Below are 16,066 nucleotides of genomic sequence, written 5' to 3' on the forward strand. Positions count from 1 at the left end.
GCTGACCGACCGAACCGAATTCGGTCAGTCAGAGAAGGAGAGGGATCGGTCGATGTCGGTTTGAGAAAATTCCAAATTAGCAAATTTCAAACAAAAAAAATTAAAGAACAAAGTTGATCGATGCTCGCCCCTATTATTATGTTACCCTTTTGTCGACAGAATGAGACTTTTCAAATGTAGATGTTCATTCAAAAGATAGTATATGTGACATTTCTAATATTAATTAACAAAATATATTTATATATTTAAAAATTAAAGTTTTATGTAGAATAAGTGCAATAGGTGTTGGCAGGACTCAACTCTTTAAATGTATGTATTTGATAAGTACCAATTGATGGACATAATGCCAATGGGATGTGACTATTCAGAGGATGGTAGTTAGACATTGAACCTATGCTTCTTTTTATGTAGATGTGAAATGCATATATAAAAGAAAAGAAATTAAAATGTTTCGATTATGTTTTTAATTAAGAAATACTTCATATAGCAAAAATTTAGGGAAAAAATACAAGATCTTTTAAAGAGGCAAGTCTAGAAGTAAAGTTGTACATAAGTTAGCTAAGAATCTTGATTTTCTAATTTAAAAATTAGAATAAATATTTCAAAACAATTAAGTTAATTGAGACTACAAAACTCAAAAAGAAATGATTAGTTTTCAAATTAAAATGTTTACATGTATTGTATTGGTTTTTAAAATTAAATTATAATCTTAATTTTTAAAATTATATTATATTAAAATTTTTCATAAATTTTGGGGAGATAAAAGCAAACATCAAATAATGTTTAGCTATGACAAAATGATCTTTAAATAAAAACTAAACATCTTTTAACTACTTTAAATTAAAACTACAAATTTTATAGGCTGTAGCAGAAAATATTTGTCTTACTATTCAATTCTTATTTTTTCATAAAATTCTCTTTCATCATTTAGGTACTAAAAAAAATGTTTGGCACTGTACAATATAGAATAATTTGTTTATGAAAAAAATGAAAGTATGAAAGTATGAAGAAAATAAAAATGGTTACATTTTCTAACTCTTAAAAGTTTATGATAATTAAGAAAATAATAATTTATTTATTACATGCTAAAAAAATCATTATGATTTAAATTTTTTTTAATAAAACTACAAGATTCCACGTGTATATGCACATGTTTTTTGAATAGTTGTATCTAAATGGATTATAATAAGCCCACTATAATTAGATACAAATAAATTAAAAGAAAATTTTTTTGAGTAAAATAAATCACATAAACTAAAAAATCATGGAGAGAAAAAAAATACACATTACTGGTTTCTGATTCTCCTCTTCCTCTTATTTCATATTCATGTAAAATAAAAAATTCAAACAAAATTAAATGAGTTACTAAAATTTTTTAAAAAAGAAGAAATTATAATAGATGGACTTAAAAGTAATAAAATGAGATTATGGAAAAGAAAGGAGATAAATTTAAAATTGAGAATTGCGAAATTAGAATTAAAAGAATTTAATCAATTCTTATATGATATTTCCTTAAACTTCTAACCTCTCTCACTATATCCCTTTATTCTCTAAACATTCTTTTATATAAAAAGCAAACCTATAAAGATAAAATCGTCATCAATAGATCAAAGTCCATTTTGCTCTCAAGTTTTCATTATCATTTCAAACAAAATTTGTCACAACCTTAAGAACAATATTTATTTAAGGTAAATATTTACTTCTTATATTGTTGAATTTCTCACTTTGGAAATGAATAGATGACTAAATCTTATCTTAAATATTCTATCTGTTTTTTCCTTCTTATAGAATAATATTTTCAAGACAAACATTTCATTTCAAAAACTTCCTCAAAACAATTTAGGGCTGAAAATAAACTAACTATTATTTTTGATTAAATAATTGATAAGAGTACCTGATTAAAAGAAAAAAGATTGATAACAGTACCAAGAAAAATGATTGATAAGAGTACCTCTCTTCATTGACTTGGTAAAATATTTTCTTTTGAATTACAAAAAAATTTAGTATCTATTATTTTTGGAAAGATTTTGCTTCTAAATGTTTCGTGGAGTTAAAAAATTTGCAATAGTAGCGAATACATTGACATTCAATTTCTTTACTTTTATAGATACATCACACAAATATACACTTACCATGGAAGAGTTATGTTTTAACGTCATCAAACCCAAATAGACATGTCTCTTTAAAATTCAACTGACATATAAACTAACTATGTTTGTGAAAGGCCACTTAAACAATTTGAATAGGTATGGAGGGTAATAAGGGAATTATCAAAATATGAAAGGGCAAAAGGGGGAGGAGAAAATTCTTCCAATAGCATCTTTTTAGTATAGTATAGATATAGATAGATATTTATTTATGATTTAAAATCTAAATTTAATTTTCTTTTCTTTTCCTTCTTTCATTCCAAATATCCCAATTCTTTCTTTCTTTTTTTTTTTTTTCAAATTTAAAAATTCTAATTATTTATCTCCAAATCTCCGAACATTACATGAAATTAATTAACTTCTCAAATTATTTTAATTTTGGCTCTAGAAACCAAAATTAAAGGGACATAACATTCATCAATTTGAGATAAGTTCAATCTTTCTAAATATTTAATAAATTTAAATCCACATAAAATTAATTATCTCAATTATTTTAAATTGACTCCAAAACCTAAAAATTAAAAAGAAACTAAAATCCAATAATTTGAGATAATTAACTTAAATTTTCCTAAAACTCGGGAGGTTACATGTGAGTTGCAAAATTATGAGAAAGTTGAAAGAGCTTACCTTCTCTCTTCTCATAATTATTCTTGTATAAAGGATGATTAGGTCAAAAAACCTAATTATGAATTCATTTACTATAATATCATATATTAGAATAAATAATTATTTGAATCATATTCAAATATATATATCTCTCATAATCTATAATTTTAATATGAATCTCATTCATATTAAATGACTAATATGAATGAGATTATTCTCCCATATTATATAGTTTTAATTTGAATTACATTCATAATTAACTATATACTAATGTATCTACGTACATTATTAACTTATATTAGTTACATTTAATACAATAAATATATTTTTCCTTAATTAATTTGAATACTTTAAATTATTCTTTCAATACTTTGATCTTTGTTGATTCGTCATGAGCTAGTAAAAGGGCCTTATGGACCTATAGATTATAAGCTCCAATGATCTATTAACTATGGGACAAACCACTATAGACCTAGAGTTGCACTCATATGCATTGTAGGACAAGTTGCATCCATGGATATAATTGTTACATGTAAGTCGATCTTTCATGAGTTGTTCGTAATTATAGTTATGTCAAATGTTTTTTTACCCTACAATTACCTTTTTGTCCTTAAATACCACTAATCCTTTAACGAACAATTTATTTATAGTCTAACCATAAACCAAGTAATATTTTGACAAGTGATACAATGACTAAAAATAATCGTCATGAATTTTAATTGTGACAGTTCTGAAATGTAATGAAATCCTAGTTTTATTGTAGTGCCACATGTGAGATTCTTGCCAATCGTTAGATTACACACACCAAGTTCATCGAGGCCCTAAGTCCAACATCCATGCCCTTTGGTTTTGCAAGGGAAGTAGAAACGTTCAGTCTAATTGGCTCCCTAGTTTGGCCCTTTCTTATAGACTTTATATTGATTTTACCTATCTTTCTTATAAAGCTATTAAGGATGTTTGGAATACATTTTCAAGTGTTTAATTTAAAAAATAAGTCATTATAAAAAAATTATTAGAGTGTTTGACCACCACTCAAAATAACTTTTGAACGGTAATTTCTACAATTTTGATAAAAAATATTTAAATAAAAATGATTTTTTTTTGGAAAAAATACTTTTTTCTTAATCAATCCAAACATACCCTAAGATTCATCGGTTTTAAATTCCACTTTTCTCTCATTTTTTGACAAAATTTCTGTTCCTTACTGGCTCCCTTGTTTCATATCTTTTTACTTCTATCTTTATCATTTCAAAGCACACAATCAAATTCAATCATTTTTTTTTTTTTAACCTTTGGCTACAAACTGAGGTCTTTATTTGTAAAATTGAGCTATTGTTACTTTGTACCCTTCGGATACTTCGGACTCTATCTATTTTATATTATTTGTTGTAGTGTATGCTTATACATAGGACTATTTTTTGTTGGGCCCATCATTATTCGACTATAACATAAATTAAATGCTTTATTCATTCATAACACTACACTTCAAACACAAATTTCAAATTTCCATACTTGAGAATATTACACAGTTTTTTGATTCACAAGCTTCAAACCCTCCAAAATAAAACCTCAAGTTTCAGGACCTTAGTCTAGTCTAAAAGGTTTGACTAAGTTTGCATTTAGACTCTTAGCTTCAAACTCGACGAACTAACCCTAAGGTTAAATTCAATCTATTAACCCTTGAGGTTTAGAATAATCTTGTTTTTTTTTTTTGTTTCGATCATTAACACTTTTATGTTTCATCATCGTCTTTTTTTTCTCTACAGTGCTAACTAAACTTTTATTATTTTTATTAAATTAGCTTGGCACACGTATATTAAATTAAGAATATGACGTGAAATTACTTTATTAAAAATATATTTTAGGTTTTTTCTAAACTAAACTAAAATAAAAATAAATATATTTCATAAAAAAACATTAGATTGTAAAATGGGCCTAGAGAAAGGAGAGGGGTTTGGGCCAAACCCACATGTTCAGCCTCAGGCCAAGATCCAGGCTAAGCCTAGCATATTGCCCAATGGGGTATGGCCTGTGCATGCCCTATCCCAATTAATTCAAGAGTTAGCTTGATGTCCCCAAAATCCTGTTTTATGCCAATTAGGTCCTCCATCTCAATAAATACATGATTATAACTTCATAGAAATTACATCCATCATTCTCGCTCTACAAACTCTTAGCTTGTTATACTTCTTCACTATTTGACTTAAGCTAAGCATTTGAGTATGTTGCAAGCACCACATCAGAGTGTAGATCTTCTTCTTTTGCAGATCCTCATTATTCACTATTCAAACAAATTTATCGTTGCTATCACGTTAAGGTTAGATGTGTATCTCTATCCAAATTTTGCAATCAACAATTTTTTATCTCCATTGTCTCCCGTTCCTCTCATTCTTCAATTGATTTCTTTTTTTTTTCCTATCGTCTTCTGCCAAAAGTGAAAATAATGTGGGTTTGTTCTAGATCCTTTTTTAAATCTTAGTTGTTCCAGATTCAAAACAAGTTAGGGTGGGTGAGAAGGAGAGAGGAACAAGGAGAAGGAAAATGAAAGAGGAGGAAAAGGAAGAAAAAAAGGAAAAACTTTTTGTAGATTCTTTTTAAGAAAAATAAAGAAGACGACACTTTTTTTTGTTCGAGTTCATTAAAGAAGTCGATGATTATGTCTTTTGTGTGTGTGTATATATATCGACCTTAATGCTTAGATTAGGGGTGTACACAGGATGGGTTAGGCTGGGTAAGGGGGGTTTCTTTTTACCAATTCGAAAATTCAAGTTGGTCGGATCTTTATGTGGAGACATAAAAGTGGATCAAGTTCGAGTAAATAGTCAAAATGATCTATAGTATATGAATGAGGTTGGGTGCCTTATTCTGGTAATACTATTGGATGCAGCCTACTCTACAGTTATTACAAAGAGTTGTAAAGTGCTACAGATGATGTGATCCTAATTCGTACATGTTATGACATAAGAAGTGGGAGCATCCTATGCAATGGGTTTGTATAAGATCAGACCACGAAATCAGTCACTCTTACTTTATAATGTTGTTTGCTGTTTAAGACTGACTATTTCAAAGCGATGACCTAGGTAACTTGACCTTAATCCTGAGCTAACTATGAACTCCTGTTTATTCGGGATTATCCTTAGACTTGCATAGGTGAAGGTTAGCTCAACAGCGCCGGCTCAATAAACCTCCATTTCAGGGATAAGACCGGGTAGATAACTGGGGACGTAGGGTGCAAGATGGAATTCACTCCTACCCACTTTCAGGGATAGTAGAGAGGTTGTTCCCTTAAGTGCCGACTCTGGGTCTTGAACAAGGAGCCCCACCCTTTCATTGGCTCGAGAGGGACTCGGTTTGTTGATTGGATCACAAACCAATTGTTCATTAGAGGATCAGTGGAACTTAAGGAACAAGAGGTAATCTCGGGGGTAAAACAGACATTTGACCCAGTCGTTATTAAGAACAATCTGTGAAGGGTTAACTTACTAATCATTATTATATCGAGTGGACATAATATATCTACAGTGAGAGGAGTTCAACTATGAGCTTTAGTGGAGTGACCCATTAGTTAACAAATGGGGTTTAATTCAGTGTAAAGAGTTTAGCCAATTAATCTCGGATTGTTGGAGCCCATAATCTGTAGGTCCACAAGATCCCCCTACTAGCTCGTAATGGATTAGCTTTAGAGTAGCGTGATAAGTTAATTTGAAACGTTCAAATTAGAATTAAGGGAATTAGTAATTATATGAGATATCATTACACGTTTAATTTTGGAATTAAATGGAATTGGAGAACTTAATTAATATTTAAATATGATTTAAATATTAAATTCATGAAGGTGAAATTTGTGTAAAATTAATTTAATAATTGATATTAAATTAATTAGATTTAATTAAATTGTTTAATTAATTATTTGTTATTAATTTTATCAGAAAATTAATTCATGAAAATAATTTTGTAAAATTAATAAAGTTTTAATTTTGGAAATCAATTTATAAAAACAAAACTGAAATCAAAATTGGTAAAACACAAAATAGGAAATGTTGGATTTCTCCACTGACCTAACCAAGGAGCTCACAACAATCCCACTTGAGTTTGCTTCAATTTTTCAAGCATGAGCTGTACCTCATGCAGACTTCTCCTTTGCATGATAGTCCTGCAATATATAGAGAAGATTGAAGTGGAAATGAAGCATGCATCAGTTGAGTTCTTGCTGAAAAATTCGAGTTGAAGAAGGTGTTCTTCAAGTGGGTGCAGCAGTGTGTTCTTCTCCAAATTTCCTTCATTCAAGCTTGTTTTGAGTCTCATAGCTCAATCTAAAGTTCCAAGAGAATAGTAGGGAAGATCTTGAGGTGGTTCACAATGAGAATTGGAGAAGATTTGCAGCTGAATTCAAGATTAAAGAAGTTTTACAAAGGTATTACTTGAAACCCTCTTATTATTGTATGAACATGCTTCATTTATAACCAAAATTGATCAATTAGAATGCTTGTTGATCCTTGTTGCTTCTGCTGCATGCTGAAATATTCCTACAGATGGGCCAAAGACTATGTGTGTAATAAGATATGTGGCCTTCAAATTTCTTGTAATGCCCTTTGGTCTAACAAATGCCCCCCGACATTCTGCACCATGATGAACCAAGTGTTCCACGAGTACCTTGATCAATTTGTGGTGGTTTATCTTGTTGACATAGTCATTTAAAGTCCCACTTTAGAAGACCATCGGGTTCATCTTCGATTAGTCTTTAAGAAGCTATGACAGAATCAGTTATATGTCAAGAAAGATAAATATGCTTTCGCGCAAAAAAAAAAAAAAAAAAAAAAAAAAAAAAAAAAAACTTCTCGGGACACATAATTGAATGTGGAAAGATTGCAATGGACCAGGATAAGTTACAAACGATCTGGAGTGGAGAGCCTCACTTATGTGACAATACTATGTTCCTTCTTAGGATTGGCTAATTATTATCATCGATTCCTCGAAGGATTTTTTAGAATAGCTGCCCCACTAACCGAACTACTGAAGAAAAACACTATTTAGTAGTGGTCGGCAGAATGCCAGACCGCCTTTATTTGAGGGCTTGGAGGTAGTATCTATTGGGGTCATCGTTTGTGGTGAAGTCCAACAACTGTGCTAGCTGTCACTTCTTCAGTCAACCCAAGTTAACTTTTTAATAGGCTCGATGGCAAGATTTCCTGGTTGAATTCAATTTCAAGTTTGAACACAAGAAAGGGACAAGTAATCAAGCAACTGACACTCTGAGTCGGAAAGGCGAACATGTAGTTGAATGCATGTTAGCTCACATTCATGCAAGCAAGATCGATGGGTCGATGCATTACATCATCAAAGATTTTTTACAAAGAGACTCCTTCGCCGAAGTTGTCATCTCCCCAACTAAAGTTGGCAAGACTAGAAGTTCTGGTTTGAAGGAGATTTGTTGTTGACTAGAGGAAATTCATTGTATATTCATAGAGCTGGAAACTTGAGGAGGAAAATGCTACATAAGTGCCATAATACCTTGTGAGCTGGTCATTTGAGTTGTCAAAGAACCTATGTATTGTTGAAGAAGGGCTATTTCTGGCCCAACATGAGAGATGATATCATGCAATACACCAAAACTTGTATTATCTGCCAGTAATACAAGGTTGAGAAAGTGAAAATTGTTGGGCTCCTTGAGCCTCTGCCCGTGCCAGCTAGACCATGGGAAAGTGTATCCATGGATTTCATTACCCACCTCCCGAAGGTTCGGGAGCATAGGGCCATCTTGGTTATCATTCATTGGTTCTCAAAATATGCCAAATTCATACCCACTCCGTAGTAAGTTCTATTGAGTTGATAGCCCAACTATTTTTCAAGCATATAGTGAATTTGTGGGGAGTTTCAATGAGTATTATTAGATGGCAGTTTCATTGGCATGTTTTGGACAAATTATTTACCTTCTTGGGGATGAGTCTTAACATATCCTCGAGTTACAATCCGCAGACTGAAGGCCAAACAAAGAGATTCAATTGCCTGGTGAAGGAATATTTGCGCCACTTTGTCGATGCTCGCCAGAAGAATTGGGTTCAGTTACTAGATGTGGCCATTTGTGTTTCAACTATCAAATGAGCACATCGACGAGAAAGATTCCCTTTGAAGTTGTAAGTGGGAGACAACCCTTGTTGCCTCAAATTATTGATTATCCTTATGGAAGAAAATATCCTCAGACCTATAACTTTACTAAAGAATGGAAGCAGACCACCGATATTGCTAAAGCATACTTAGAGAAAGCCTTCAAGCATATGAAGAAGTGGACAGACAAGAAGCGTCACCCTCTTGAGTTTTAAGCGGAGGACCAGGTCCTCACAAAGTTGAGGCCAGAGCAAATTTGATTCCAAAGCCACAAAGACCAGCCTCTTGTCCGAAAGTACGAAGGACCAATGGAAGTTTTTAAGAAGATTAAGAACACTTCATATAGGGTGGCGTTGCCTACATGGATGAAAATTCACCAAGTAATTTAAGAAAGCCCTATCGTCTTGATCCTGATGATGATCGTCGCATTGTGGTCATTCGATCGAGCATTGACTCGAAGCAGAAAGACGATAAGGAAGTAGAAAAGATCCTAGCTAATAGAGTCAAAAAGGTGAGAAGACCCACTTGGAGCATCAATGAATATCTGGTTAAGTGGAAGAACCTATCTGTGGAAGAAATAAGTTAGGAACGTGTCGAAGATTTGGAAGCTTGGAAGTAGAAGATTGACGAGTTCAACCTAACCCAGTCGATAAGGACATCAACCATTTAAGTGGGGAAGATTGTCTTGGGCATGCTCGTCTAGGGTGTGTTTGCCCATGGTCACATGTCAAAACCATCATCAACCATCCTATATTTAAGTTTTGTAATTAACTTAGTAAGTTTTTTTTTTTTTAAAAAAAAAAATTTCATGTTGTTTTACCTTCAATGACTGCTTGTTACTTTTGATATACAAGCTAGAAATAGTAGAAATTGCTTAGAATGTACTATAGGGAAAACCCATTCGTCATCACCCCTACCAAGTATTGTTGTACATTTTGCAATCAAAGCTTTCTTGCAATTGTCAGTCTTTAATGCTTTCTTTAATGATGTTTTCACTTTTCTCTCTTACGTTTCTATAAAACCATTTTCTCTCAAAACGTGAGTGGAGTCTACATCATACATCGACGTTGTCCGATGTCTGTAACTTTTGTCTTTTTACACAGCTGACTTGTTAGCTGAATTAAAGCAAGTGTCGCACAATCGCCATTTTCATACTCGAAAGTTTGTGATTGTGACATTGGACGGCGGTTGAAGACCTAAAGAGTTAATACTTGATATATATGTATCTTGTATTTAAAAAATGCATATTTTTCAGGTCGGGTCGGCTCAACCTGGTCGAAGAAAATTATGAACCCGAGAACCAACTTGAAATTCAAAATTTCAAAAATTCTAACCCAACGCAACAAAAAAAAAAAGTGGAGGAGATCCTTGTTGGTTGATTTGTTTGAATTTTGAATTGTTAGAAACCTTGCTTGTTAGATTGAGGGAATTAAACTTTATTGTTAACGGTGTGTTAAGGATTAATGAGGCAACTTAGGTTCTAAATCCACGATGTCTATATTTAAATTTACAATATTTATTTGTTTTAAATTTGTAATGTTTGAAATTAAAGAGGGGAATGAGTTTATTTGTTCTAAATTTAGAATCTTTAATCTAAAAGAAGGTTCGAGTTTATTTACTTCTTTGTGTGTGAAATTTGGTTTTTATTTGCTTGTTTTGAAATTATTTGATTATATTGTAATTTAGTTTGTTTTGAGCTTAATGTGTTTTCAAACAAAATATATAGCTCTCTAGCTTAGAATTTGGGTTTGGTTACTTAAGTTTATTTGTTTTAAATTTAGCCTTTGTGTTTGTTGGCTTTAGTTTATTTGCATTAAATTTTAATTAACATCTAATTTTAATTGTTGGATTTAGATCAAACTTGGATTTTTTAAGGATTGTTAAAAGTTTTCTAAACAAAAAGGGGATGAGGTTATTTTCTTTAAACTTAGGTATTCTCAATTTTGTTTCTTTATTTGAGCTATTAAGTTTCCATTTTCTATGGTTTAGTTTGTTTGAAGCTTGATGTTTTGAAAAAAATTATATAGATATGTTTGGTTTTAGTTTAGATTATGCAACTCTTTCAATACATGCCTTGAAAGAACCTAATACAAGTCGAAATTACTCTATGTTAAAATATAAGTTAAATATACTAACTCATAAGTTGAGTCTAACTTTTTATACACTTTTTTTAGGCTTATAAATTTTGTGAATCAAGAGGTGATTGAAAAGTATATCATTAAGAATGAATAAAGATTGGATTAAACGTCGAGATAAATTTTCAAAAGATTATAAGATATGAACTAAAATAGTATTTTTTTAATATAAAAAATTAGATACTTAAGAGTTAGTTTTGAGAATTATATTACTATTCTGAAGTTATGGTAGCAATTGAACTTAGTTTGTATGATATAATAGAACATTACATGTTTTTATTATAGTTTTGGATGTCGGAGATAGAATAAACTTGTGCTTTGAATATATTGTTATCGTGCAGTTACGATAGCAACTGAAATACTTTGTATGATATAATAAAAGGTTATTTGTTTTTGTTATGATCTTGAATGTGGGGGCTAGAATAATGTTGTTGTTCTAAATATTAGGTTTGAATTGTTTTTATTGTGTTTTAAACATGGGGTGAATTATGTTATTTTATTGAATGTTGAATTGAGAATTTTGAATTAAGGATTTTTGTGTTATTGTTGTTTTGAATGTGTTAAAGAAATATGAGTTAATGGTTTTTGTTCTTGTTGTTTTTTTGAATGTGAGTTGAGAATTGTGAGTTAATTATATTTGTGATGTTATTCTTGTTTAGAATATGTGTTAAAAGAAATGTTAGTTAATGATGTTTGTGTGGTTGTTATTGTTTTGAATGTGAGTTAAGAATTTTTGTATTGTTATTGTTGTTTTGCACGTGTTAATGAAATATGAGTTAATAAATGTTCTATTGTTATTGTTGTTTCAAATGTTGAGTGAGTTAAAGATGCTTATATTGTTCTCATTGTTTTGAATATGTATTGAGAAATGTGAATTATACACTTGAGTCTTGTTTATGTTGTTTGAATAAATGAATGTGTTTAGATATAAGTATATATATGATTATTGGGGGAAAATGGTATATATAGAATTGAATATACTAGCTGTCACACCTCGCCCCAGACTACCCTCTTAGCCTAGGAAAGGATGTGACCGCAACAGTTATCAATCCTTTGGTTGACACTTACTACCTAATAACTCTTGCGGAATAACTCTGATACCAATATATAACTCAAATATAGTGGAATGGCTTATAGGCCTCAAATTTATTAATTCAGAAACATAACATGTTTAGAGTCATTACAACACTAGATTAATAAGTCCCCAAGTCCAAAACCCTAGTCCCTATATGATCAACTATAACATGTGTACAATATTTACAATAACCACCTAAACAGACAGGTTACAATATCTTTATCCTTTAGTGGCAGAGCAGATGCAGAGCTATCTCCTGAGGATTTGACCGCTACCTGGGGGAAAGGAAAACATTTGAAAACGGGGTGAGCTTGCTAGCCCAGTGAGTGACTTAAGAAAGATAACTGATTCTCATGTAAAAGTCTCAATAAAGAGTTTAAATTGAAATATAAACTTCTACAGTACCTTGTACTGCAGTATAAACATTTTCCAAGCATAAAACATATAAAGCTGTTTAAATCATGAAATAGTAAAACCGTTTTTCAATTGAGAATAACCATGCTGTGGTTAAAAATAACCCCAACATCAACTGCTAGTCAAGAGAGAACCCTTTTGCTCAATCTTTCACTCTAACTACCTAGTGCATGTGGCCATACTAAGTTCCGTCATACCTTAGGTACTTCTGCTCAAATACCTTCTCAAATGTCCTTCAGTATCGAGCTATTAAGATACCTTCTCAAATGTCCTTCGGTATCAAGTTAGTCAGGTACCTTCTCAAATGTCCTTCAGTACCAAGTTGGTTTGATACCTTCTCAAATGTCCTTCGGTATCAAGTTGGTTAAATACCTTCTCAAATGTCCTTCGGTATCAAGTTGGTTAGATACTTTCTCAAATGTCCTTCGGTATCTCGTTTTAAGTAAAACTAGTCATAAATGACTTTCTCTTTAAAGCATGTAAAGTATAACACATATAAAAACATGGCTTTAAAGATACTAACGCATGCTGGGTATATTTAACACATATAAATAGCTTTTCAACAAACTTTCCACACATGCATGCGTTTAAAACATAACTCATGGTTTGCTTGGAAATCACTTTGTAAAACTAGCTGGCATGAGAATAATCTTCTTTAAAACATGCTCTCTTTAAAACATTGTAAACATTTTAGTCAAACATTTTAATCAAATGTTTTAGTCAAACGTTTTAGTCAAATGTTTTAGTCACTCACCTCGATCGCTTAGGAACTTTTCACTCTAGAAGTTCCTTGTTTACCTCGGACTCCCTTTTTCACCCCTAGAATCCAGATTCAATTTACAACTCATATTACTCATAGTTCTAAGATTTATTTCGAGATATTTCCTTCTACAAACATGTTTTACATTGTCTTAGAAAGCTTACCCTAAAATCCGAGCACATAAATCCTTGTGGTTTGGCCAAAATCTCAAAATCTTCAAGACTGGCCCAAGCTTACTCGACAGCTTGACCCTTCTACCTTCTTTTCAGTTTCCAGCCCAATCCCTTAGATATTTTTCTCCAAAAGCCCTACCCTGAAAACTAGATTTTTAGAGCTTTCAGGTGGCTTTGGAATCACTCGAAATGCAAGAGTAAATTGGGAGAAATCCTCATCCCAAATTGATGCTGTTTTCTAGACTTCACTATCCACTGCGTCCTCTTTGAAATTCATGATCAACGCATCGATTTTGCTCTCAACGCAATGTTTACTTAGCTCTCCCACTCTTTTTAACGTATTTTTGAATTGTGGTCTGGAAAAGAAATCTTTGGCCCTATTTATAGGCGTCTAAACACTTTCCAAGGTCGACACCTTCTACTTGGCTGCATGTCCAAGTGTTTCTTCCTCACACTACCAACACAACTTTTGATCAACGCAATCTAAGTGTTCTTCACCTACATACCCAACGCATGGGGCTTAAATTTGCATGTCCTCTTATGTAACCACCTCATTTGCTTAAGGCTTAAGGTTTCCTCCCAAGAAGACACATGCTTGATGACGTCCTCTATGTGAGCTCATCTTTCATATGCGTCCGCAAATCTTTGGATGTTCAATGCATAGTGCCATCAATGCATAGTAGGCCTTTGTTCCACTTGGTTTTCCAACTCACCACCATCGCAACCCAACTTAGTCACCGTAAGCCTTAACCATCGCAAGAGCCAACCACCACCAACGCATAGGATGGCCGCTCGTCTTCAACGCATTGCTCACTAGGCATCACCGCAAGGCTTGCTCGGCATGGGCGCTCGATGCATGGGTGATCAGCAAGGTGCTCGACGCATAGGCTGGGGTGCTCGATGCATGGCCGCTCGGCAGGGCGCTCGACGCATAGGTTGGGCACTTGGCAGAGGTGCTGTGCATCGACGCATGGGCTGGGCGCTCGACGCATACCTTGTTCGCGTCCTCGCCTACCCTTGGGCCATCTAACCTTCCAACGCATCACTTCAATTTTCCTTCCTTCAGCCGCATACCAACACCAACGCATCCCTCACAACCCTTCCAACGCATCTATCACAAGTTTTATACTTAGCTAAATTTTCCAAGTTTTTCTCCAAAAGTCAAGCTTCCAAATTCACACTTTTCTTCTAATTTCCACCATTTTCTCTACCATTACACACTAGTTTCCCCATCAACCTACTCACCACCCTGATCTTATAGGGAATATACTCAAGTAGAGAAATTAGGATTCGGGGTTCACATTTACCTCCCCCTTATGAAAATTTCGTCCTCGAAATTTCGATATAAGTCCATCAACTAAACAACTACGAATACTTGTTTCTGATTTGCTCTTCAGCTTCCCACGTTGCTTCTTCCATGCTATGGTTTCGCCATAGTACCTTTACTAATGGGATTTTCTTATTCCTTAAGACCTGTTCTTTTCTGCCAAGAATCTCCACTAGTTCCTCTTCATAAGACAAATTTTCTTTTAACTGTACTGGTTGCTCAAGCAATACATGGGTAGGATCTGGCACATACTTCCTAAGCATTGCCACATGAAACACGTCGTGGATACGAGATAACCACTAGAAGAAATTCGGGCTTTAATATCGGTTTTAAACCGACATTAAAGGGCTTCAATAACACCAATAACACAACCTTCAATGTCGGTTGCAACCGACATTAAAGGTCTTTAGTGATTAAAGCTTGTTGGTTGCAACCGACATTAAAGCCTATTTTTTTTTTTGGATTCTTAACCGACATTGAAGCCCAAATCTGTCCGTTTTATCAATTATTGTCCGTTTTTTAAAGTTCCCTTGCCAAATCCATTTTTTCAGTAAAAAAGTATAATATGACACATCATCATCGAACACTATGGCTATGACATTATTCATGTATGGATTGTAAATCTATTACATTTAATCCACAAATTCTGCTATAGAATTATAATTTAAAAGGCGTACAATAATTCAAGCCTTGAAAACACAAATTACAAGTAATACAAAGATTATGATTTTACAAGGGCAACAAAATCTTCCGTGTAAGGGCAACATAATTTTATTTGTCTACAAATTTGGGAGGGTTTGAGAGATTAAGAGATGTAATATACGTTGTTGAGATGGAATTCATTATCAGGATTCTTCTTCTTCAGCTCATCCCGCAACTACAGAAGAATTGGAAAGATTTAGAATTTAACTTCAACTTAACAAGTAATGTGCCTGAGATTAAGAATTTAACCTCAAGCAGACTCTAATCCAAGGAGAAAAATTAATATTATAACCATAACCACATTTATATAATCATATAAAAGGCCAAATGTTAATGAAACTTCAATCTGTCAAGCACATTGAAACGTGCTATAATGTGATCAAAATACAAAAAACAGAAGTGCCAAGTCATATGTAACAATAACACAATCAAGATAAACAGCTTCTGTCAGATTGCAAAAGTAATCTCCATTCAACAGAATGAATGCATAATCTGATTATATGAAACAAGTTTAGCCAAGTAAATATACCTTATCTGGTGTCATGCCAAGCTCTCTCTTGAACACTTCACACACTTGATTGTACGGGGATACTAGGCATAAAACTAACCTACAAGAACATAA

Source organism: Benincasa hispida, chromosome 2 (assembly GCF_009727055.1).
Source record: "Benincasa hispida cultivar B227 chromosome 2, ASM972705v1, whole genome shotgun sequence".
Lineage (NCBI taxonomy): Eukaryota > Viridiplantae > Streptophyta > Magnoliopsida > Cucurbitales > Cucurbitaceae > Benincasa > Benincasa hispida.